Source organism: Pleurodeles waltl, chromosome 9, assembly GCF_031143425.1.
Source record: "Pleurodeles waltl isolate 20211129_DDA chromosome 9, aPleWal1.hap1.20221129, whole genome shotgun sequence".
Classification (NCBI taxonomy): domain Eukaryota; kingdom Metazoa; phylum Chordata; class Amphibia; order Caudata; family Salamandridae; genus Pleurodeles; species Pleurodeles waltl.
The window spans coordinates 1,150,439,847-1,150,466,260 of record NC_090448.1 but is presented as its reverse complement, the minus strand read 5'-3'; the positions used below and the strand labels follow the sequence as shown (position 1 = coordinate 1,150,466,260).

Here is a 26,414-nt window from a genome sequence, read left to right as displayed (position 1 = left end):
CTAGTTGTTAACCCACTAATAGTGAAACCATGAGAGCAGCACTCTTTCTTTCTAGCAGTCACCTGTCAGTGGTGAAACCACAAGACACGAGTACTCACTAGTGGCGAACTCACGTGGTTACATGTCAATGGTAACATAGTGGGACCAGAGTTCACACTAGTGGTTAACCCGCAGAAGGTAGAAACACGTGAACAGGTTCCTAGTGATGGCTTCTCAACTTCACTAAAGGAAGTTAATGACGGATTTCCTTAGCTGCAAAAATTGGGAATAGTTGGGATAAGGATAATCCCTAATATTAAATTCTGTAGAAACTAATGGAACTTCCAGGGGGGCTGCACTACTTTCACTAATGTTAGTTTAATAGAAAGTGACATAAGGAAAAAGGAACAAGGAGGCAATTCATTTGTCCATTTCTAGCCACAGTCCCACCTCGCAGACATACTTGTTCTTTCCATCCTCAACCAGCATCTCTTCCGAGACCGGTTTCCATATTCCTTCCAGAATCCATTCTTCTGCAGTCCCTATTTCCCACGTCGCTACCGTCAGTGAGTCTACTGGGTATTGTGGACTTTAGGACCTCTTCCATGATCTCCATTCATCCACACTCATGCACTGTCTCAGGATGCCTTCCCCAATGGCTGCTCCTCATCAATCAATCAAGGATTTATAAAGCACTGCAAATCACATGTGAGGGACGCAAGGCGTTAGAGCTGCTAACTGCTTTGTGGGGATCTGTTAATTCGAACAGCCAGATATTGAGTCCTTCCTGAACTGCCGGAGTGATGAGGCAGCCCTGAGGTGCAGGGGAAGGACGTTCCAAGTTGCATCCATAGTTGTGCACTTCACTCCTGATGCTCTGTAGCAGCATTGCTTCTTTGCTGGATGACAACATTCACCAATGATCCTAAGAATGGATATGAGGGGACCGCCAATGAACTCACATAGAGGGGTGAGTTTAGGTCTGGCCAGAACCAGTTGTATCAATCATTAAATTTATAAAGCGCGCTATGTACCCGTTAGTGTTTCAAGGCGCCTGGGGGGGGGGGGGGGCAGCTGCTATTGGTCGAAGAGCCAGGTCTTGAGGAGTCTCCTGAAGGTGAGGAGGTCCTGGGTCTGGCGCAGGGGGGTTGGGAGGGAGTTCCAGGTCTTGGCGGCGAGGTAGGAGAAGGATCTGCCGCCAGAGGTCTTGCGTTGGAATCGGGGAACGAGGTTGGCAGAGCGGAGTTGGCGGGAGGGGACGTAGAAGTTGAGTCTGTTGTTCAGGTAGGCGGTCCGGTGTTGTGTAGGGCTTTGTGCGCGTGGGTGAGGAGTTTAAAGGTGATCCTTTTGTCCACGGGGAGCCAGTGGAGGTCCTTCAGGTGGTGGGAGATGTGGCATCGGCGGGGTATGTCGAGGATCAGGCGGGCGGATGCGTTGGAGTCGTTGGATGTCTTTTGCTGGGATGCCTGTGTAGAGTGCGTTGCCGTAGTCAAGTCTGCTACTGACGAGGGCCTGGGTCACCGTTTTTCTGGTTTCCGTCGGGATCCACTTGTAGATTCTACGGAGCATGCGAAGGGTGTTGAAGCAGGAGGAGGAGACTGCGTTGACCTGTTTGGACATGGTGAGGGCAGAGTCGAGGATGAAGCCGAGGTTGCGTGCGTGGTTGGCTGGAATAGGGGGGGGGTCCCAGCACGGTGGGCCACCAGGAGTCGTCCCAGGCCGAGGGGGTGCGTCCGAGGATGAGGACTTCCATCTTGTCGGAGTTTAATTTCCGGCGGCTGTTTCTCATCCACTCGGCGATGGATTTCAATCCCTCATGGAGGTTGGCTTTGGCGGTGTGTGGGTCATTGGTGAGGGAGAGGATGAGCTGGGTGTCGTCGGCGTAGGAGAGGATGCTGAGGTTGTGCTGACGGGCCAGTTGTGCGAGGGGTGCCATGTAGACGTTGAACAGCGTTGGGCTTAGCGAGGAGCCTTGGGGGACGCCGCAGATGAGGTTGGTGGCTTCGGAGCGGAAGGGTGGGAGTCTGACTCTCTGGGTTCTGCCGGGGAGGAATGAGGAGATCCAGTTGAGGGCTTTGTCTTGTATTCCGGCTTCGTGGAGACGAGTTAGTAGGGTGCGGTGGCAGACCGTATCGAAGGCAGCGGAGAGGTCTAGGAGGATGAGGGCTGAAGTTTCGTCGTTGTCCATTTGCTGTCTGATGTCATCTGTGGCGGCGAGGAGCGCAGTCTCAGTGCTGTGATTGCGTCTGAATCCGGATTGGGAGGTGTCTAGGATGGAGTTGTCCTCGAGGTAGTGGGTGAGCTGGGCGTTGACGATCTTCTCGATGACCTTCGCTGGGAAGGGGAGAAGGGAGATCGGGCGGAAGTTTTTGAGGTCATTGAGGTCAGCCTTGGGTTTCTTGAGGAGGGCTTGGATGTCGGCGTGCTTCCAGCTGTCCGGGAAGGTCGCAGTATCGAAGGATAGGTTGATGATCTTACAAAGTTGGGGGGCGATGGTGGAGTCGGCTTTGTTGTAGACGTGGTGTGGGCAGAGGTCTGAGGGGGATCCTGAGTGGATGGAGTTCATGGTCTTTCGGTTTCGGTGTCATCTACGTGGGTCCAGGTGGTGAGGCGGTCGGCGTAGGAGGAGTTGTTGGGGGTGGGGTCTGGCGGAGGTGAGGCTGACGTGGATGGCGGCGATTTTCTGGTAAAAGAAGGTGGAGAGTGCGTCGCAGAGTTTCTGGGATGGTGCGACGTCGTTGACGTTGGCGCTGGGGTTGGAGAGCTCCTTCACGATGCAGAAGAGCTCCTTGCTGTCGTGTGCGTTGTTGTTTAGGCGTTCTGTGAAGTGGGAGCGTTTGGCGAGTCGGATAAGTTGGTGGTGCTTGCGGGTGGCTTCCTTGTGGGTTGCCAGGCTGTCGGGTGTGCGCTCGAGAAGCCATTTTTTCTTAGGTTTCTGGCAGGTGCGTTTGGAGGTGATCAGTTCGTCTGTGAACCAGGCTGCTTTTTTCTATTCTTGGTTGACGGTGGGCCTCTTGAGTGGTGCCAGGGTGTTGGCGCAGTTGAGTATGCACTGTTGGAGGTTGATGGCGGCGGAGTCCGGGTCGGTAGGCGGGTTCTTGGTGAGGGTGCTGGTTAGTTGGTCCTCGGTGACTTTGCCCCAGCGGCGGTGCGGCGGTAGTGGGGTGCGGTGGTGTTCGGTGTGTTTCTTGAATGTGAAGTGGACGCAGTGGTGGTCGGTCCAGTGGAGTTCGGTGATGTGGCTGAAGGAGATGTGGTTGCTTGCAGTGAAGAGTGGGTCTAGAGTGTGACCAGCGATGTGGGTGGGTGTGTTGACCAGTTGTCTGAGTCCGAGGTTGGAGAGGTTGGTGGCCAGTGATGCGGTGTTGGCGTCGTTGTTGTTCTCCAGGTGGAAGTTGAGGTCTCCAAGGAGGATGTAGTCCGTTGAGGCGAGGGCGTGGGTGCTTGCGATGTCGGAAATTGTGTCACTGAAGGGGGCTCTTGGTCCTGGAGGTCGGTATATGAGAGTTCCTCTGAGGGTAGTGTTGGGGTCCGTGTGGATCTGGAAGTGAAGGTGTTCAACTGTCTTGAGGGTGTCGTCTGTGTATCTTGAGGGTAGATTTGTGGACGATGGCTATTCCTCCACCGATTCCGTTGGTGCGATCTCTTCTGGTGATCTTGTAGCCGTCAGGGATGGCAATGGCGATGTCTGGGGCCGAGGAGTCGTTCCACCAGGTTTCGGTCAGGAAGGCTATGTTTGGGGCGGTGGTGTCGAGCAGGTCCCAGAGCTCGATGGCGTGCTTTCGTGCGGAGCGTGTGTTGAGGAGGATGCAGTGGAGGTGGTTGGTGTTGGTTGTTGCAGGCTTCCTTGTTCTGTTACAGGTGAAGTTGCAGGTGCGGCAGGAGAAGGGTCCTTTGGTGTGCTTCGGAGTGGCCTGGAAGCAGGCTGTGGAGGAGCCAGGGTTGAGGGCGAGGAGTTCGCTGGCCAAGTAGCGAAGGCTGGTGGTGCGCGGGGCGTGCGGACCAGGGGGGGTGGTGCTGCGCGCGGTCCAGGCGCGGATGGGCGCAGGCGGGCTTGCCTCTGGTGCGCCTCCGGCGCGCACGCTGCGCGGACGCGCAGCGCCAGCCATTAAGAAGGGAGGGGGAGGGAGGAGCAGCTGGGAGGCGGGATGGAGCGGCAAATGGGGGCGCAAGGGGGGCGGGGCCGCAGGGAGGCAGCGGCAGGGGAAGCGGCAAGGGGGAGCGCCTATGGGGCGAAAAACCAGGTAAAAAAGGCACAAAAGTGAACGAAAAGCACAAGTCAAAAACAGTCACAAATACGGTAAAAAGGCACAAAGTACAAGCGGAAAAAAGCAATCAGAAGGGGCACAAATGGGGGCAAGAGCGCAATGAGGCAAGGCGCTGAAAAGTAAAAACACTTACAGATACTGCAAAAGCGGCAGATTGCACACGGGTCTAGCGAAGCTTACCAGAGCCCACTAGACACCAGGGATGAGGCGCAGGAGGATGCCTGCAGGTGGAGGAGGGCCTCGAACACGCTAGCAGCAGCGTTCATTAGCCAGGCTAATAGTAAATAGTAATAGTAAAAGAGAAGAAGGGAATTTGCAGGAACAATGCTATTGCATTCTAGGATGCCTTAGTGGTACTGCTTCCTGTTTGCCCACACTGAGAAGATCTGTGTCTTCATTCAGTGTATTTACCTGGCAGCAAAGCACTGTAGACCTACAACCTAACAGCAGATAACGCATGAACAACACCGTGGCTCTGAAGCACAGAACTTACCCAGCCTCTAGTGGTCGGTCTGCTGTCCCCTGCCAAGCGGAAGGCTATATGATGCAGGATTAGTACCACAGGCAGCCTCAATCGCAAGGAAGCCCATAGGTTGACACGGTATGCCATGCAAGGCCTGGCCTAGGAGAACCCAGCTAAGGCTTGCAAGCTTATGATTTTCAGCATCTAGGTTCTCATGAGAATATGAAAGTAGCACGGGCTACTAGCCAAAGGAAGATATTGTCCTTTCTTCTGGAGCTGCACCATTCAGGAGATCAATGCATCATTTTGGAGAAAGCCTTATCCCTTCAAGAAAGAGGCCTTCCCCTTCTATGGAGAGCCCTTCTCCCTCTGGCTGGAGATACACCCTACTTGAGAAAGAAGCATGCATCAGCAGAGAGCCCTTCACTACTGGAGAGAGAGATGCCCTTTTAGGGAGAGAGCTGCACACTTCTAAGGAGAGCTGCAGCCTTCTTGTGAAAGCCACACATTTCAGAATGGACAGCCCAGCCCTTATGGAGAGAGGCATGCCCTTTGGGAGACAGATGTGTCCTTATGAAGACAACTACACTTTCTGGACCAAGTCAAGTCCTTCTAGGGAAGGATACCTAGTTATGGGGAGAGATGTACCTTCTGGGTAGAGCCCAGCCCTTTTGAGTGAGACGTGCCCTTCTGAATAAGGTTTATCCTTCTGGAAAGAACCCTAAAGTTCTAGATAGAGCCCTGTCATTCCAGGAACAGCCCTGTAATGTTTTACCTATTACAACTTTGCTTTTTCGCCCACCAACATGTGCCACTAAGTGGAGAGATGTGCACCCCAATAGGCACATGTGCAGACAAAACCTAAGCAGACAGGCCCAGCTCATTTTAAGCGAAGGAGGTAATAAAGGTGCACAAATAGTTGACATTTTGATGGCAGGGTTTGTGCGCAGTGCTGCTGATGAGGTAAAGCAAAACCGATGGCATGAATTCTACTGCCTCAAATTGATATTTGAAATATTAACTTTTTAAAGGTCAAAAGCGCCGTTCCATTTTTTCTTCCATAAACTTTTATTTGCCCCGCGTTTGTGCACATCCGTCATGTCGTTGCCATGCTGCTGAACTGCCTGCAGGCGAGAAGGGAAAAAAGACTAGCATGGAAAGGGGAATCAGGGAGCAACAGGAAATTGCAGAGCACAACTGATTCATTTGCAGTGAATCACTTAACTATACATACAAATGCTTCCTAAATACTTACAAAAAATGACTCACTCTACTCCATTTATTAAGAATAATATATCCCTGAGCCACCTATTTGATTAGTTCTTATTATACCAACCTTAAAACACTCCTCCAATGTCAAAGAATTAAACCTTTGCCAATATCAAAGCCTTGGCAACAAGCATTTGTATTTTGCAATTGTAAAACACATTAAAAAGCAGAAAGATGCACAGAAACCAAGTAGGCCAACCTACCATTAAGCTGCCACAAACAGCCAAGTTTTCACGAGCCTCCGGAAGAGCATGTAGGGATAAGTTCCTCTAATGAAATCAGGAAGCTTATTCCATCATAACCTCACAGCACTCACTGTGAAAGCCCCCCCCCCCATCTTTTTTCTGAAATCTGGGAACACTGACTTTTCTGTGGTCTGTGGATCTCAAAGATTTGCTGGGAGCATACCAGGTAAAGGCAGACCTACAGTAGTAGGAACCCTGCTGGTGAAGAGCCTTGAACACCAAATATAAGGCCTTAAAGCTAACTTGCTTCCTCATTTCCTCATTGGAAGTCAGTGAAGAGTCCTTAAGCCCTCCCTTACTAACAGCTTTTAGGTAATCCTAGGACTAATAGTGCTGCCACATTTTGGATCACTTGAATCTTGTTAAGGGAGTACTGACTGACATTTAAATTGAGGGCATTACATTAGTCCAAACAACAAGTGATGCTGGCCAGGATCACTGGCACCCTAAACCTCCATTGATATGAAAGGAAACATTTATCTCAGTGTCCTAACCAAAAACAAGAGCTCACAGTTTTGTTAACCTGGCTCTGAAAGGTCAGAGTATTAGCAAAGGTAATACCCAGATTCCTCGCCACATTAACCGGAAAAGGGTGTGTCCCACAGGAATCTGGCCACCAGCAGCTATTGTAAATTGAATTATTGGCCCAGAAGATCATAATTTCTGTCTTATCTCCATTAATTTTTAATCAATTCTGCTTCATCCAAGTGCTGACCTCTACCATGCATGACCTGAATTTGTCAGCCACCTCTTCCCAATCATCTGCGATGAGCACAATGATTTGAGGATCATCTGCATATGAAGATAATTAAAAACCCCATGAACGTACCAGCCGCCCCAAGGGAGCGACATAAAGGTTAAATAAAGTGGGACTGAGGGAAGACCCCTGCTACATTCTGCAGGCCGATTGGAATGGGCGAGCTCTAAAGTCTCCAAAGCTAACTGTGCTCTTTCTATCCACTAGAAAGGACTCTAATAATTTAAGAGCTTCATTCCTCGGCCCAACCTGTCACAGCTTTTGCACCACAGGAAATAAAGCAATGGTGTCAAAGGCTGCAGACAGAGCCAACATCGCTAGAATAGCCGCCCCCACCCTTGGTCCACTTGTCAACGAATAAAATCTGTAGTTGTGAGCAATGCGGATTCAGTACTGTGATTACTCCTAAACCCATGCTAAGAGGAATCCAGGCATTCATTTTTACAGAGAAAGTGGGCAGGTTCTTGATTAAAGCGTTTCTCTAGAATTTTAGCTGGAGCAGGTAGCAGGGAAATTGGCCAGATATTTTATTTTAATGATCTGCCTCTCCACTGAGTTTTTTCATTAGAAGGATGAGAATAGCCTCCTTCCATCACGGACGGGGGGGGACACACCAGATACCAGCACAGATGAATAGACTGTTTCCAGGAATTCTTCAAAGACCCCAGGGCCAACTGCAGCACCCTCGGCGGACAAGGGTCCTCTGCAGATCCCGAGGTGATTTGCATTAGCAGGGGTTGATCTTTTCCAGAGTAAAAGGAGTGAACCTAGCTAAACAGCCACTGGAGGGCTGCTCGTCGGGGCTCCCTGCCACTGACCTGGTGGTTTGCAGCTCTTAAACCTCAGGGGGTTCAAAAATTATATTTCGAATCTTGTCCCTGAAGTACAGGGCCACCTTATCACAGAATTCCTGAGAATTCAAAGAGGTCGCAAGATGATTTGCCGTCTTAAACAGTTCTCTGGGGGTATTAACGGCAGATCTGATTCTCAGAGAAAAAAGCAACCTTAGCCTAGTTAAAGGCCTTTTTATATGTCCTGATTATTTTTTTATGCTTGCTTTTCTCTTCTAGATTTAGTGTCAATCTCTATCTACGTTCTTGTCTCTGGTACTGTCTTTGTAACTTTTTCACATCCTCCTAAAACAAAGGGGCAGAACTTTTCCTCCTTACCCCTTTCATCTTATTAATTAGGGCTAGTTCATCCATAGCTGATTGAACACACATATTAAAATTCACTGCAGGGAAACCCTGACTACAAACATTTCCCATTTGGGATTTAGTCAGGGGTGACCATAGATCACTTGCTGAAATTCTGTTCCAATTCCTGACCCTGATGACATTGTCCTGAGTTGGCTTTCCTACAGTATCTCCAAGTACCTGGAACTTGACTGCATAATGGTCCATTCGAGTCTGGTAGGTTTTTCCAGGAGGCAACCTACCCAAGAAAAAACATGCACACATTAAGCATTGCAAGAGGGATGTTTCTGGGAGTTAGCCAAATTCTCCTAGCCTATTTGCAAAAACAACACCCCAAAGAAGCAAATGTCTCATTGCTTGCCATTGTGATGAGACGCTCTAGTCCGCAGGGGTGTAGAAAGTTTGTTGAGGTTTTAGGGGTGAGGATGGGGCCTGATGGTAGGCTGGGAAAAAAATCACCCCATCATTTTGTTAAAAATATATATTGCTGCTATACAGTGGGTTTTCTGAGATAGCCCCCCATCGGCTCATTTCACTTTCATTGTAATGACATCAGCAAGCCATGCATGCTGATAGTCATTTCAATGAAAAAAACTAAAATAGCCTAGGGTGGCCACATCAGAAGAATTTCCTGCCATGGTTGCAAGGACGGCACAAGGACTTGTGTGGAGGACAGCACAGAGTTGTCCTTCACACGCAAGCGGTTAAAATGTACTCAACTACAGTGCAAATCATCTAAAAGCTCCCTCGTAGGTATCCACAAATGTTGACAGGTATGAACAACTCAGTATTGACAATTTTTCCTCTCAAGGATACAGTACTTGAGAGTCATATGATAATCTCGTAGCATCTCACACAACACTTTCTCGAATGGCCTTCCATTGACTCTGACTAACTGAAGACAATCTTCCTCCTCCTGATTAATTCACTCTATCAAGCCAATTGCTTGAGGGCAGTACGAGGTCACGCCTTGCTGCGGCCATACTAGCCAAAATGTCTCCTATTTTAACATACTGAATGAACACCTCTATCCATAGAAAATTGCCATCACACCTTTATTTATAAACACCCCTTTCAGAAACTCAGCAAACCCTTTGTGGTGACTGTACCCAACAACCTCACCACCACCCATGTAGGACAGTTATCCATCAGGATGCACAATTCTCCACATGAAATGCTGCATTAGGAACAATGATATCCAAACCCAAAGTATTCCACACACTATACACCATCCACTGTACACACAGATTTCTTCTCCTCACAGTATTATTTCATCTATGCTTATACTCACGGAATTGCTTCAGCTGTGCTTTCTTTTCATGCACAGAGTTTTGCAACTTAATATATTAATTTCACTAAACATACATTTAAACAGCTTGCTTTCCTTTGTGTTTCTCCACTTTGCAGGAGGTGATGATGTCCATGACAGTTCTTTCAATTCTGGTTATATGACTGTCATCGACCTGCCTGGAGTGTTAGAGAGGCCTGTTAGAGACAATCTGCTAATGTGCATAAAATGACAGTTGAAAAAATAAATCTTAAAAAATAGGAAAACGAATCGGAGTCAGTGCTCAAGGCATAAATCGTTCAAAAAAAATTCAAGCATCAATTGTTAGTGATGCATAGTTACATAGCCGAGGATCAATTTTCAGTTTTTTGTGTTATTTTTAAAAACTGTTTTCCTTCACGTTATGCTGTATTCCACTTTATTATTTCTCGTTTTCAGGGTTACCATATCTAAAAACTTAACAGTGGACATTCCGGAGATCAGTCCCTCATGTGGGCTTGTAGCTTCACAGAGGGAGCATCTGTAATATATTTTAACAAAATAATCCTAAGGATCTCCCTCAAATGTCTGCAAGAAAACCGACGAGGTTACTTGCGAAGGGTACTTTCTGGTGATTCTTATTCAATTATGCCATAGTATAAACTATTGCTATTACATCAACGCAGCAATGCTCTATTGTGGAAATTCATTTCTCTATAGCTTTGCGAAGTGTCTGTATCTGCTTTATTATAACAACAATGTGAACACTCTCTACAGGTCTGGTACCTTTTTACACATTCAATAATTCACCACAGGTCCTGGTATCCACAGGCCTCAGACATTTCTACACACCTGGTTAGGTGCTGGCACAGACTGCAGCCTACACCTGAATGGCATGACAGCACTGCTTCTCTCAGGTCCACCTACTTACCTCGCCAGTGGCTTCTGGACACATACATCTCGGTCGTGGTATATGAGTGAAAGGATGTGTGGACAATATCTTTCACTACATGGGGACAGTTTCCATGGATGGGAGGTGATCAGCTGGCCCTGTGAGTAGCAGGTGAAGGAAAGCAGCAAGTGGGAACATTTTGCTGATAAAGTAAACGGGAAGTCGAAAGAAAGTGAAAAAAATTCTCCTGAAAGTAATGTAGCCCCTCGAAAAAGAAAATAAAGATAAAAATGCCAAAAACTATTCATGTGAATAATACAAATCTCTATCGTAATATACCCAAAACACAGACAAAATAATAATAAAGCCACAACATAAGGGAAGTCATCATCCAATTACTGCATTACATGCAAAAAAAAGACCAATTAACCAAAAAAAAGATGGTAGAAAAAAAAACAGACAAAACAAATTAAATCAATTGAACGTCTAACAAACAACTTAATGCACAGTTCAGAGAACTCTATAAAAAATACTAAAATAATGTTTTACAAAATTCGTAAAATATTCATACCATCGCCAAAAAAAGAAAAACGTAACAAAACGCTAAAATAAAAAAAAAATCGCCGTCGATGTGACAAACTCTTGGAGATAATGTAACTGTACAAAAAACATACCAGCTAAACTTTAACCAGTATTTAGACAATTGTTACACCTAAGAAAATCGTGAATAATCTGAGATTTGAAAAAAATAATTGCCATCAAGAAACAACTTCTATTTAATAAACACATACTGGCAGCATCTATATATATATATATATACATATATATATATATATATATATATATTGTTTTTAACTGTCTTGTAGGTTTCCAGTCTTCTTAATCGTTACACAGAGAGATACTGTAGTATGATAAGGATAGAAGGCTCTGATGGAGGGAAATCAATGTATTTCCTGCAGCGATTGAACCATGCCAAACTTTTCATGGTGTTGACTTTGCAGAGTGAATTACTCTTATCTTTTAAATAAAAAATATTAAAGCATGGGCCACCCACTGTCCCACATTAACAACTTCTAAACTTTTTATACAACAAAACGTCTTGGTGATCTGATTAACACATGCCCTAGATTAAAAGATGGAAAAATAAGTGCACCCCAAAAATACGACAAGAAGGACGGGTTACTTACTTTCGGTAACGCCTTATCTGGTAGAGACCTTATCTAGCCATAGATTCTTTACCTTTGAATATCTCAAAGTGTCAGAATGGATCCTGAAGATTTTCGAGCCATACCCCTGTGCGCCAATATGTGGTGCTGTTTTCACTCCACTTTGGCGTTGTCCCTGCAGGAAGGGACGTGCGCGGTACCTACTTATGCACCATCTAATTGTGTTGACTTCAGTTACTTTAGTGACTTTCCATGCCAGGAGCAGAGAGCCACGATGAGAACTGACCACTGGTGTGGAAAAGACTATGGCCCTTACAACTGAACTGGGTCACAGAACAGGGAGGATCAGTAAGGATTCTGCGGCTAGATAGAGTCTCTACTAGATAAGGTGTTACCGAATGTAAGTAACTTAGTCATCTGATAGAGACTTCTAGCTGCAGATTCCTTACATTTAAATAGATAGCCAAGCAATACCTCCCCGATTTTAATGAGCAGGAGCCATCGTGAGAAGTTCCGCTTCTGCACAGCCTTCCCTTTTTTGGCTCTGACATAGCCCACAAAAAGTTGATCATCCACCTGGAGCTCCTTTGTGTGGTCAAGGCAGAACAAGGCTATTTTGGGGTTTGACGGTGGTCCTGCTCTTTGGAGGGGTGAGGTAGAGCAAAGAAGATAGGCAGGGTAATGCTCTGGCCAACATGGAAGAGAGTGACAACCTTCTTAAGGAAGAAGGCCAGTGTTTGGAGAACCAGCTTGTCCAGGAAGAAGTTGGTATAAGGAGGGTGCACAGAGAAGGCCAGCAATTTACTGACCCTCCTGACTGATGTTATGGTGACTAAGAAGGCAATTTTTATTGTCAAGAGCCTAAGAAGGCAATTGTGTAAAAGCTCAAATTGTGCACATATTAGAAAGCTGAGGACCTGGTTGAGGTCTGATTGAAGCATCATGAATGGCGTAAGGGGAAGCATATGCTGCAGGCCATTAAGGAACCTAGTCACAAAAGGTTACTTAAAGAAATAGGGGGGGTTCGGCAACCACAAAAATGCTGAGATAGCAGAAAGCTAACCTTTAACTGTGCGCACAGCACAGCCCTGTTGGGCCAAAGAGACAGCAAACAAGAGAACCCTGGATAAAGGTGCAGAAAGGGGCCTTAATGGTGTGGTAATCAGCCTAAGATACAAACTTACCCCTACGGCAGGCGTACACCGACTTGGTGGAGGGATGCCTGACTGCCAGAATAACATCACAGACTTTGGGAGGAAGCCAAAAGCTGTCAACTGTCACTGATCAATCTCCAGGCATGCAGGTGGAGAGTGCGCAGGTTTGGGTGCAGAACCTTGCCCTGTTACTGGGAAAGAAGAACCTCCTAAAGAAGCAGCCTGACTGGAGGATTGATGATCATGCTCAACTGCTCAGGATACCAGACTCTCTGTGCCCAATTCGAAGCCACAAGATGACTCAGGCTTGGTTGTTCCTCATCTTCTTGAGAACTCTGAGGTGGAGTGGTATTAGCAGAAAAGCGTACAGGAGGCTAGAGCTCCACTTGAGGTAAAAAGTGTCTCAGGACGAGAGTTGCCTTGGAAACTGCAGCGAGCAGTACTGCTGACATTGGCCCGTTCTCAGCCGTGGCATACAGATCTCTCCATTCCTGAAGGAAACCTTCCACCACATCCGGTTGGAGATGCCATTAGTGATCTGCTAGGCATCTTCAACAGAGTTCTTTTGCTCTGGTGTTCAGAGATCCAGCCAGATACCGCTCCACCAGGGAAATGCCCTGACGTTACAGCCATGTCAAGAGGCGCCTGCACCAGACGTCCTTTGATCGAAGGAAGAAAGACTTTTATTGCCAAGGTAATCGCCCAAAGCTCCATTGGGTTTATGTGGAGCTGGCACTCCGCCGGAGACCAGGGTTCTCTGATCTCCATCTGTCCCAGACGGCCACCCCAGCCCAGGAGTGATGCATTCACCACCACCATTAGACCTGGTTGGGGAAGAGAGAAGGGTCTGCCACTGACTCAGTCGCGGTTTGTTATCCACCACTGCAGGTCTTTTGCAGTTCCCTCCGAGATCTGGATCATGTCGGAAAGATTCCCGATACTATGCCTACTGGGTCTTCAGGTTTTAATGCAAATCCACATACGCCAGTGGGTACGAGTCACCAGCTGGATGCAGGAGGCAATTAGGCCCAACAGCCTCAGAGTTAGTCTTACAAAAAACAAGGATCGGGGCTCAAACATCAGTATCACAGCTTGAATATCCTGGACTGGCTGCTCAGGAGAGTAGGCCTGAACTTAACCGTGTCCGGAACAGTCCTCCGGGCCCATAGGCAGCACGTGCACAACCGAACAGTGTACGGGAATAATGACCCAATAGTGGTGTTCACCAACTGCAGTGCCAGGCTGGTGGAAGAGAACATTCTGTTACCGAAGGTGTCTAGCCTCTTGGATTCCCTAGCCAGTGAGGTGGTAGGGAACCCACCATGTTGAGGGTGGAATGAGGAACCTTAGACTACCAATCTCTCTGGGGTGGGGTGCTGGGTAAGGAAACTGGGATCCCCCAGGAGGGGGCGTTAGAGACAGGCAATCATCCTACTCACAGGAACCTCTATGCAGAGATTGGATGATGTCCGTAAGGGTTTCATTGAATGGAAGAAAGGGTTCTGAGGGGGTCACTCCTGGCTGAAGCACCTCTGTCAGAATGTTAGTTTTGACTGCCAGTGAGAGTAGGTTAAAGTCCAGGACCTCAGTCACCTTGCACACCACCATTTGAAAAGAGGCTCCCTCTTCCGTAGCCACAGTAAGAGGGGAAACTGGGCCAGTGTCAGGTGGAGTGTTCAAACCACTGGCCTCAACCAGTTCTTCATACTAGTTGTCCTCCTCAACTGGATCTTCTTCATAATGGTCCATAGACCCATTCCAAACGTCTCCCTCACCAGGCTTACCCATCCATTAAATAAGGCACCGTCTTCACTCCAGGAAGGATGTCCTCAGTTGGCACCAGATGCAACGCCCATCCGGCTCAGTGTTGGAGTTGGGAATAACAATGGGGATAGAGCCGCATAGGGGCATCAATGGTTCCGGGGCCGGCACCACTGGAGTGGGCGCCAAGGAAGGTCTTGGCCTCGCCAGCAGCTCTGCTTCAGATCCAGCGAGGGATCTTTGGGGCCTGACTGGCGCCGAGGGTTTACCCACCAGTGTGGTCCCAATAGGGGCCCCTCCAACAGGGCCCAAAGGAGCTCACAAGGGCCCGGGTCACCCAAAGATGAGTGGAATGGCTGTACGGGGTTCGCTCTGAGAAAATTGGGGAAGCACGGAGCAGACCCCGGGCTGGGCCTGCCAACTTGTGGGGCCACTCCTGCCGACGCTCCCTCGTCAGATAACTTTGATGGACACGGAAGTTGAAGAGGGTTTGATCGTCTTGTGCTTATGGGACTTACCCAACTATCCCGATGACTGAGTGCAACGAGGAACGTCAGGAGGGGCTCCGCGAATGGTCCTGGAACCTGCCACATGAATGGGACCTTGAGCATTGCAGAGTTGACAGACATCAGGCGGCAAGAACCTTGAAGTGTCTCTACCTCAGTGCATTTGGGTGCATTGCGCTGCAGTCCTCACACACCTTAGAGTCGTGTCGCAGCTCCAAGCACCACAAACATCCCAAGTGAGTCTCAGTCACTCACATTTGACTATGACAGGCCCCACATGCTTTGAAGCCAGCTGGTTTCTTGGGAGGCATCCTCACAGAAGGAGATGAACCTCATAAAAAGTAGCCAAAAAGTCGAAAAACACCAGCCATAAAGTGACTAAAAGGTGGCTCAATTCGGATCAGCGCTACCTGGCGTGGAAAGGAAAGAAATGACGTCAGCGAGCCCAGGTGGCGCCTTGTACCGCGCACATTACTCCCGGCACAGCGGCTGCTAACCTGAACAACTCCACCTACCGGAGCACAGGGGTACGACTCAATTATCTTCCAGATCCAGTCTGACACCTGGGGATATTGAAAGGTAAGGAATCTGCGGCTAGAAGTCTCTCTCAGAGTGATTTATCAACCTGCTACATAAACAAGTTCTAGTTTCCTGAGGATCTATCTGTGTGTGATCCGCCCTCCACCCCACTCCTGGAGACAAAAAACTGTAAATGTGGAACAACTTATTAAATTTAAGCCGAACACGGGAAAATCTCAAAAGTGGTAATCAATATGACTGGAAGTTTATCACTCTCCAAACACGTCAACTAGGTCACAGTAGAGAAGCGCTGGCTGTGTGCGAGGGATGTCTGCTCTTGACTGATAAAGGTAACTCATAAATGGCACAGGCTGCTCAATGTTTTACAAGCAAACATCAGACTGATTAATATCACTAAGGTACTAGTGCTCTCAGTAACAGACTATCTACATAGGTTGGGGGACAACGGTGGTGTTGGTGCTTTGTTACTTTCAAACCTAGTGTTTGCATTTGACACAGTCAACCTCGTTATATTCATTTAAACTCTAAAAGCGGTGGGGTTCTCAGTTCTAGTCCTCAAACAGATGCAGTTCTTTTTGATAAAAGAGGCAATCAGTACCTCTTTCTCGTCCAAATCAAGATTACTGAAGTGTGGAGTCCCACAAGGTTCCACTCCAACCCTTCTGTTGTTGAGCCTGCGCATGCCCCCGCTAGAAAAATCTCTCAGTCAGCAGGGGGCTCAATCCAATGGTTATGCAGATGATATGAAGGTCACCCTTGCAATTTCTTTCTCTCAAAAAGTTTTAAATTTCTATGGCAATCAAGCCAGGCTTAGCAACTGCTTGGCAGTCACTCGATGGTAGATACCTGCCAATTTTGTAAAAACTTAACCTCTCATAAACAGATTTTAATCACACTCTTGAAACTGGAACAGTGCGACAACATCTGTTGGCATTCAATTATCGATCCACACCCCAAACACTGCCAATCCTGAGAGAAACTCAAGCATCTTCCTGGAATCCTCTCTTTCCCTTTCAAGCCACTAAGATTGTGAGCTCCATTTATCACCTGTTAACACTTTCATCCAGACTGACTAACATAAATTCAGTCTATCTAGCCTCACCTGCAAATCTTTGTCGTCGCCTTCAGCTAGTGCAAAACGTTACAGATCGGCTGGTCACTGGCTGCCCAGGGATGATCATATTACCCTATTGGTTACATAGCCATAGGAGAGTTATTTTTAGGTCTTGCCTACACCGCATATGCATTGTCTCTGAGACCGATGTTTGCTATCCATTGGCTTAGAGACTGTCCATTGTTCATCACTGGTTGACCTCATTGTCACTCATTTGCTTGATTCTTGTTGCTCAGCTGGCGTAGGGCTTCCTTCCTCTTCGTGTTTGTCCCTCGCCTGGAGCATGGACGCAATAGTTGTGTCCTTCCGCTGCTCGTTTTTTTAGGTGCTACTTTTCCTTGGGATTTACGCAGTCTGCTAGGTTTTGTCATTTTCACCTGGATCTATCGTCTACTTCTCCGTCCAACTCCCCGTTCCCCAGATGTCTGTCTGCTTGCCCCCACTTGCCCTCCCTCCGTGTGTTGTCCATGTTGGGTTCCCCCACTCTCCCTTCCTCGTTGGATTGTCCCCACCCTCCCTTCCTCTCTCCGTGTGTTGTCCATGTTGGCGTGCCCCCACCCTCCCTTCCTCGTTGGATTGTCCCCACCCTCCCTTCCTCTCTCCGTGTGTTGTCTATGTTGGGGTGCCCCCACCCTCCCTTCCTCGTTGGATTGTCCCCACCCTCCCTTCCTCTCTCCGTGTGTTGTCCATGTTGGCTTGCCCCCACCCTCCCTTCCTTGTTGGATTGTCTCCACCCTCCCTTCCTCTCTCCGTGTGTTGTCCATGTTGGCGTGCCCCCACCCTCCCTTCCTCATCCACATTAGATTGTCCCCACCCTCCCTTCCTCTCTCCGTGTGTTGTCCATGTTGGCGTGCCCCCACCCTCCCTTCCTCATCCACATTAGATTGTCCCCACCCTCCCTTCCTCTCTCCGTGTGTTGTCCATGTTGGCTTCACCCCACCCTCCCTTCCTCGTCCACGTTGGATTGTCCCCACCCTCCCTTCCTCTCTCCATGTGTTGTCCATGTTGGATTGTCCCCACCTTCCCTTCCTTGTCCACGTTGGATTGTCCCCACCCTCCCTTCTTCTCTCTGCGTGTTGTCCATGTTGGCTTGCCCCCACCCTTCCTTCCTCCTCCATGTTGGATTGTCCCCAGCCTCCCTCCTGCGCTCAGTTTGTTAGCCATGTTGCCTTGCCAGCACCCTCTCTTCCTCTTTCCGTTCCATGTCCGCGGTGCCTCGCCCACTTCCTCCTCCCTCTGTTGTTCATGTTGGCTTGGCACATCTCCATTCACCCTCCATCCTGCCAATGTCTATGTTGCCCCTGACCCCTCGCTCTCTCTATCCGTTGTCCGTGTTGGCCCCCGCCACAACAATATAAATCTCTATGGCACAGACACCGCTGGCCACGTCATAGCACTTTTTACTCCCCACACCATTTCCCCTCCAGCATGCAATAAAAAAAAAAGCAAGGACTCAGCCAGCACTGGCTATGCCATAGGGCTATTTAGTTTAAATACTTTCAGCCATATTGCGCATCAGCCTCGCTGCGGTACAACATGGCTAAAAATCAATTGACAAAGCCAATACTTTGCCCAGGGGAGACCTCCTGGCTTTGCCAATGACCAATCTTTGACTAACCTATGTGCACCTTGGAGAAATAGTCAGCATTTTTCATTGCTGCTCCTAAGCTGTGGAACTCCAAGCCCCTGTATTTGTTCTCTGAATCTCACCTACAAAATGTTTCTAATCAGAAGTTGTTGAAAACGTGGCTTTTTAATCAGTAAGTGCTTGCATACTTCTCAAGGTGGCTTTATGTATTGAAGGCTTACTCTATGCTGGCAAGAGGCCTGTGCATTTGTGTGCTTACAAACTTAACACAACACAGCTCCAGGGCTCAAGACACAACGACTTCTCTGTGACTGATGGTAAAATGATTTCATTACTTCAACCACTCAGGCGTGCCTGGGCAGACTGCGAGATAGGTGTCCCCTGGAAATGAAGACCCATCTGGTAGGATGATTGCCGGCGTTTTTGTTGTCTTTCTGGAAATTGTTTTTACATGCTGCGCATTTGAATAAGCTGCGGCATTAAATGAAAGCCTTTATTAAATTACCACCTGTGCCTCTGACCTTTGACCATGTGACATCAGCAGAGTTAATCCACAGAGAGTATAGCTTTCAGAGCCTGTGAGCGGGTATGTGCTCATCTGTGTGTCAGTCTGCGAGCTTGTCCAGTTACCAGACTGCCTAAACCTGTCTGAGAGCCCCTTCAAGTCTCTTCCCCTGCTTTGGACGTGAGATGCTCTATGCCTTTTACATGTTTACTTGCGTCACGGGCTGTCTGCGTGCCTTTTTAGGTCTCACCTACTCAGTGCACGTGCTGCGAGACGTATTATACAGTAGAGTGGGCTTACAACCCGACCACAGTATACCATTGGTTGTTTTCATTCTCACTTGCAGTTTTCCGATTACCTAGGACTCATAGGCTCCCTTCTTTACTTGTTTTTTTAGCTCCTCTCTGGAGCATAGACACAAGGAAATGTGTTCTTCCTCGTCTTTGTTCTTCCTCCTCTTTTGGGAACACCCATTTTTTTTTAAATTTTATAAGCGATTCAGTTTTACTCCTGGACTTGCAATGTGCTTCTCTACCTTTAACACAAGCGTGCTGCTTCTTATTTATGTTGCTTTCATTCTACCTGCTGTCTTTATTGATACTTTAGTTACCTAGGCCCACAACTGTATTACTCTACTCCACTTCACTCTACTCCATACAATGCCACTCTACGCCACCCCACTCTTTGCTACGCCACTCCATACAATGCCACTCTACACCACTCCATACTACTCTACGCCAATTTATGTCACTCCATTCTATGCCATTCCAGTCTACCCCACTCCACACAACTCTATGGCACTCTACACTATTATATGCCACTCTACTCCACTGAATGCTGCTCTACTCTACATCACTCCATTCTATGCCACTTCACTCCACTCTATGGCACTCCATTTTATGCTGGGCCATTCTACACCATTCTATGCCACTCTACTACATCACTCTACTCTGTCACTCTACTACACGGTATGCCGCTCTAGTCAACATCACTCCACTCTATTCCACCTCACTCTATGCCATTCACATGTCACTCCAAGCCACCCTACTCTATGCCACTCCTTACCAATCCACTCTAGCCACTCTACTCAACACCACTCTTTGCCACTCTACTTCATGTCACTCCATTACACACAATGCCAATCTATGCCACGCTACTCTACGCCACTCTATGCCATTCCACGCTATATGCACTCTACTCTATTCCATGCCACTCCACTTGATTTTACACCGCACCACTCCACTCTACCCTACTCTACTTTATGCCACCCTACCCTATGCCACTCCATGACACACTACTCAACACCACTTCATTTCACTCTATCAATCTAGGCTACTGCACGCAACTCCACTGTGTGCCACTCTGCTGCACACCACTCTCCTCTATGCCACACCACTAGCTTTTAGCCATGCTGAACAGCAGTCATGCTGCTGTACAACATGGCTAAAAGACACTGACAAAGCCAACAGCTCTAAAATAGGCAAGACCTATTGGCTTGGCCAATGCTTCTTTCGTGCTGTTACGATTCCTTACATCTAAGCTGATTCATACTTGTGTATTACATCTCTGGTTGTCACTGCAAACTTCATTCTGTTTTCCTGTGCATAGGGACTTACACAGATTTCGTAGGTTTGCTCCAGCATGCTTGTATATGGTTTTTAGTTTGTGTGCACTGCTACAAGCACGGTTATTAGCCACTGCATGCTTCTGTTTATGTTACCACTTGCTTGTTCGTTTGAGCTACTTCGTGACGGCTCTGCATGATAGTTTATGTCTTGATTGAATGCCTGTTTGTGTTTTCCTCGGTGTCTGGCACTGCACATTTGTAGATGGTTTTCACCTAAGGCCACCACATGCCTGCTTCATTGACTGTTTTTGAGTCACTGCATGCTGCTAAGTGTGTGCTTCGAGTCTATCTCTGTATGGATGACCTTGGTCTGCAGCTTTCCTGGGGAATCAGAATCATGCAATGGAGCTACATTGAACTGCTAGTTGCCCGGGTTCAAAGTACTTCCAATGCTGCTAAAGGCAGGCTGAGGGTGATATCTCTGCAATGGTGATGGTCATCAGGATGGAACCAGGAGCCCGGGAACCAGGAAGGCTAGCCGGAGACCTTCCAAGCGGCCTTGAAGTGGCGAAGGATAGTTTGCTTTTTCACTATAAAGTTCCAAAAGAGCCCCACGACCAGAGTTCTTTGAGGACCAAAGCGTGTAAACATTCGCTCCCCTGGGGCAGGTGTGGGCTGCAGTGTTTCACAGACTCATTCAACACATAGCGACTGAATTAGGAAGTCTATTGTTTCAATGAAAAGCCTCTTGCAAGAGGTGAGAGAATACTTTATAGTGAAGGAGGGAGAGTGAGAAGCACCAGGCAGAGGAGACTGGAATAAAAGTTAACTTTATGTAGGCTCACATGTCTTGGAAAGGTTGAACAAAAGAACAAGTTCCTTACCTTTGGTAATGCTTACGCTATCCAGTTTCAACTGATTTCTGTGGGTAAAAACCCACTGCATGGAAGTTTGCCTTTTCAGTTGAAATCAGGAAAAAAAACAATGATGTCCACTAAATGGCAGCAGAGCAAAAATTAATAAAGGAGCTTTCAAGGCCTTCAAAAGAACCCTGTGAGCTTTCCAAAAAGACACATGGGCTGGCTCTTGGCAGAAGTCACTTCATGGAACATCTGGATCAGAATAGGTATGTGGATTGAGCCTGCAGCCTCCAATCTGCCCTGAATTTAATTCTTTTGTTTTGGTTTCTACACCTCTTCCTTACACTCCTGAGATGAAGGCATGGCCGCCATTTCCATCCCTGCAGAAGATCCCTAAAGATCCTGGGGAAGAATGTAAGACAACCATGGACTTTGAACCACAGATTTTTTTCCCCACACAAGGAAAGAAACAAGAGGTGTTTGGTCTACTTTTTTGCCTATTGCTGGGTTCTAGCTAGCAATTGCTCTAATCAACTCCAAGGGGAGGCAAAAGGTAGCAACATGATGAGAACTAGAGCGAGTTTTTATCTCGAGAACTGTATATGGTACAATAGGGGTAGAGTTTAGTTTGGGGCTCGGAGTTCTTAAAAAAATATTGTGTGTCCTGCAGCAAAACTGATGAAATTGCATTTCAAGCTGAACTGTATACTTAATACTGCAATCTGCACAAATTGACTAGTTATTCATCCGTATACCAACCTGAAAGCATGCAGAGCTTCTTGGGCCCTGTGTGCGGTACAGAGATTGTTGTTCGTGATGCACCTCAGAGATGCTGTGGTGGAGATCTCCTTGCGGCTTCTGTCCTGTTTTTACAGGAGCATTACATGGTTTCTTTAGGCTGCCAGGACCACACATCTTTACTCTAGCAGTGAGTCACTGAAGTGCACCGGGTACATAAGAAGCAATAAAACGATGCCAGTGTTACGTTCACAGGAAATTTGCTTATTGCCTCTGTTATGGTAAAACGTTTCAGTGTGCTGGCTTTGAACAGCCACGATGCGCCGCACTAATGGAGTCCTTTTCATGAAAGAAAAGCAGAAACTGTTTTACTTTCCCCTGGCAATCGTCGAGCTTCCATCTACCACTTATGCCATTCCCCTGTAGTGTTACTCATTGACATATGACTTGGTCTCTGCCTCTTCCCTGTCGTGACTCATCTGATTCGAGCTGCACAGCACCGAACAGTGGTTGTGAGGAAGGAAAGAGGGAAAGCTGCAGGCATCAAGCAAGTTGTCTACTAAGGAGCCCTCCACACTGTTCCTGCAGCTGCAGGCACCTCTGCCTGTGAGGATGTTTACAAAGGGGTGTGGCTGGGAGCAGGTGGAGAGCAGGGCCGTAGGTCTCCTGCACACCATACCTTACAAAGTGCCAGCAGGTGGAACTGAATCAGCAAACAGCTATCAAGGAGTCTCTGTAGCAGCCAGGTACAATCAATGACATGTAGGAGTTTGGTCGAGACACAGCCAATGGGAAGGCACTACATACCCTGCATTACTTCTCCTTTAAGTGAAATATGTGCTCTGTAACAATCACTACCCAAAAAAATGTAAATATTGGAAAAACACAGTTTTTGCCTATTTTGAGAGTGAGGTAGCTGAATAACACCGATAAGCACTGATTTCAAAAGGTTTGGAAACCACTGAGAAAAAGCACTGAAATTCACAAGAAATAAACAATGAAACAGGATAGCCTAGTAATGCTCTTTCCTCAACTTGGAATAATACACCCGAGGCGCCAGACTGGATCCAAAGATTTTTCCATAGAAGTTCCAACCCCTCCGCTATGCAGCTCTGTGCTGACACCATAAAACCCTGGACGTTACAGAGCGGAGCTGCAAATGAGCAACACTCTGCTTGGTCAGCTTCTTACACTATGTCCTATGCTGACTATATATTACTGTTAACCCACTGCCTTGCAGGTGCACTGTTTGGTGACGCAATTTCAAAAGCAGACTTGCTTGTCTGCAAGTGTTTGTAGGCTTGATTTTCTGCTCATCTGTGGAATGCTAGATGCCTAGTTTTATGCTTTCCTGTGAGTCTCTGGATGTCTGATTGTGTGATTTATTGTGGGTTTCAGGAGCCTGATTTTAGTATTTACTGTGTGTCTTTAGATGCTTGATTATGTGCTTGGCTGTGGGTCTCTCTATGCCTAATTTTGTGTAGGACTACGGGTTCCTAGATGCCTGATTTTGTTATTTACTGAGGGTCTCCCGATGCCTGATTTTATGATTTACTGTGGATTGATGAGTGCCTGATTTTGAGCTTTCCTGTGTCTCTGAATGCCTGAATTTGTGTTTACTGTGGGTCTGGATGCTTGATTTTGTGCTTTACTAGGGGTCTGGATGCTCGTTTTTATGCTTTATTGTGGGTCTCTGGATGGGTTTACGGATGTCTGATTTTGTGCTTTACTCTGGGTCTGTGGATGCCCGAGGTAGTGCTTTACTCTGTGTCTCTGGATGCCTGTTTTTGTGCTTTACTCTGGGTCTGTGGATGCCTGATTTTGTGCTCTACGGTGGGTCTCTGGATGTTTGATTTTGTGCTTTATTGTGGGTCTCTGGATGCCTGTTTTTGAGCGTTACTGTGGGTTTCTGGATGCCTGATTTTGTGTTTTACGCTACATCTGTGGATGCCCGAGTTAGTGCTTTACCCAGGTACTCTGGATGCCTAATTTTGTGCTTTACTGTGGGCTTCCGGATGCCTGATTTTAGGCGTCACTGTAGGTTTCTGGATGCCTGATTTTGTGCTTTACTCTGGGTCTGAGGATGCCTGATTTTAGGCGTTACTGTGGGTTTCTGGATGCCCTATTTTGTGCTTTACTCTGGGTCTGTGGATGCCCGAGTTAGTACTTCACTCTGGATCTCTGGATGCCCGGCATAGTGCTTTACTCTGGGTCTCTGGATGCATGATTTTGACCTCTACTGTGCCTTTGTTAGTGAAAATACACCTTTTATTAAGACCATAGTCAACAACAGAGAACTCTCTTCCTCAAGGATAGGGCTGCACTGGTTAACCAGAAGGTACTTCCAGAATGAGATCATGGAGTCAATGTTTATCTGCCATTGAAAGTACATTGGCTGGGCTTGACTATGATTCATGAGGTAGTATTTGGGCATTTCAGGACTCATCAGTGACTTTTCCTGGTTAAGTGGAAACAAACAACGTGGAGACGGGATCTCGGGAAAGGTAGTGTTATAGACAACTCGGAAAATACTTCTAAATTAACTAGAGCATCATGGCTCCATCAGCTTCATTGCAGATACTGGTGCTGTCAGTTCCTAGAGTTAGCATGACTTGCATGGAAAGCCTGGTAGAAGTCTGCGAGAGAGGACAACCTCATTCAGTGCCCAGGGGCAATCTTCGCATCACTTTCACATCTATGCACAGCCATGCACCGTCCTTTCACTCACCCTCTCGCCCTGTCTGCCTCCCAGCTTATACTTTACTGCCCAGTTATCTCTGCTTCTTCCTATTTATGCTCATTAGACCTTCTTACTTTTCATCTCTGAAATGCTCACCCCTGGACATTATTCCATCTCCCACGCTGCCATCTTGTAACAAATTGAAAACTTCGCTCTTCCTATCACTTATAATTTTATTTCCCCGTTCGCTCACTCCTGCCCATGACCCTGCATAAATTCATTCACTCTGGCTATTATTTCCCCGTTCTTGTGTTCCGCCATGTATACACCACAGCAATGAAATAAATTAAAAAATAGATTAAAAAAATTCCTCCTTGAAAGACTCAGACTTCTTTCATCTGACCTTAGAGACCCACACAGCCTTACCTGAATTCAATACTTTACCCATCTACATAGGACGTGATGAGATTATTAGAAAACTGAAACATTATAAATTGGGGGAGAGTTAGTGCATTCATTCAAAATTGTGCATTATTACCAATATCTATAATAGTAACCTACACTTGAATTGGCGTGTACATAGATATTGTGTTTTTGCCTTGTAATGGTTTTGGTATTATCTTTTAAAGTGCATTTTCCTGGCCCATGCTAACTAGGCTCCAGCTATGCCTTGGTGCCATCTTGTTCAAACTAGATGTTTTATAATAATGGTATTCTGTTTATTATTTATGATGCACGAAGTCAGGCAAGCATGTCTTATATGTGTACGAAAAACACTCTCGAAGAAGGCTGTCTAGCAAGGGCCCAGTATTGTAACATTTCTCCACAGACATTCTGCTTGCATGCCGCATTGCATTTATCCACAGTGGTTCACTGTTTTTATGTAACTAGTTTACTCAGTCACCTCTAAATGACATTAGGTGAGAGGGGCTGAATCAATGTTCATGTAGCGAGTTGGTGTTGAGGCTGTATGGCATTTCTAAAGTTAGTATTCTGATTTTTTTTTTAAATGTATTTCTTTGGTCACACCACAATGATTCTGCAGTTTTCATAATTATCTGTGGGGGGATTTCCTATATAAATCCTTGCTTTTGAGAGTAAGTTATGAGACCTTTCCTTTGCTTCTAGGGATTTTGTCCAATTTATTACTGATTTTGCTGCACATTTGGGACTTAGCATTTTCTGTAATTTTGTCACGTATTTGTACCAATGGCCTTTATGGCACTTGATTTCTATGTCACCCAGCATCTTCTCCATTTAAATATCTTGAATTGTATCTTTTGGATTTTGTAATAAACCTTCATATATTTTCTAATTCTGTATTAGAACTCACTTGAGTCAGCTCGTCTTAATTGAGTCTATATTTGATATGTTGGTTTGATCTTAATACTTGTCAAGCTGCCTCATGAAACTGAGGTTTAACAACATCTCCAGTCGCTCCAACCTGCGGCCATGCTTTCGAGGTGTAAGATTTTAAGGGTTTAAAGCACGCACAAACTTTTTAATTACTGTGATTTTAATGTACTTGTCTTATTTGTGATTTGCGTCGAAAGGTGTGGGTGTAATATTGTTGACAAATCAATCCGTTTCATCATAATCCAAGATCTCAAGATATTATTGGTGAACTTGTTGAGCTTGTCTACACATTGGTAGCGTGAGTTGCGAGGTGACACTTTCACACAAGATAGTCCCTCTCTGGACTTTTCTAATAACTAGTTTCTTCTCAGGTTTTGAGTGTTCAATCTAGGTTGGTATTACTTGCTGTTTGGTGCACTGGAGAGGGTACATTGGTCAAAGGTGGATTGCCACTGGACAGAAGTCTGCTTTCATGTGGATTTGTGATTGACAAGTGCTGGATAGGTACTGGTCTTGTTCTTATAGATTATATTTTTTTATATT

The 26,414-nt window shown here is 46.7% G+C and overlaps 1 protein-coding gene across 1 annotated transcript in view; it reads right to left on the bottom strand.

Annotated features, from left to right (window-relative positions):
• Positions 1-26,414, bottom strand: part of AVEN (apoptosis and caspase activation inhibitor) — a 683,185-nt gene that overhangs the window by 230,802 nt on the left and 425,969 nt on the right. The window lies entirely within an intron of this gene.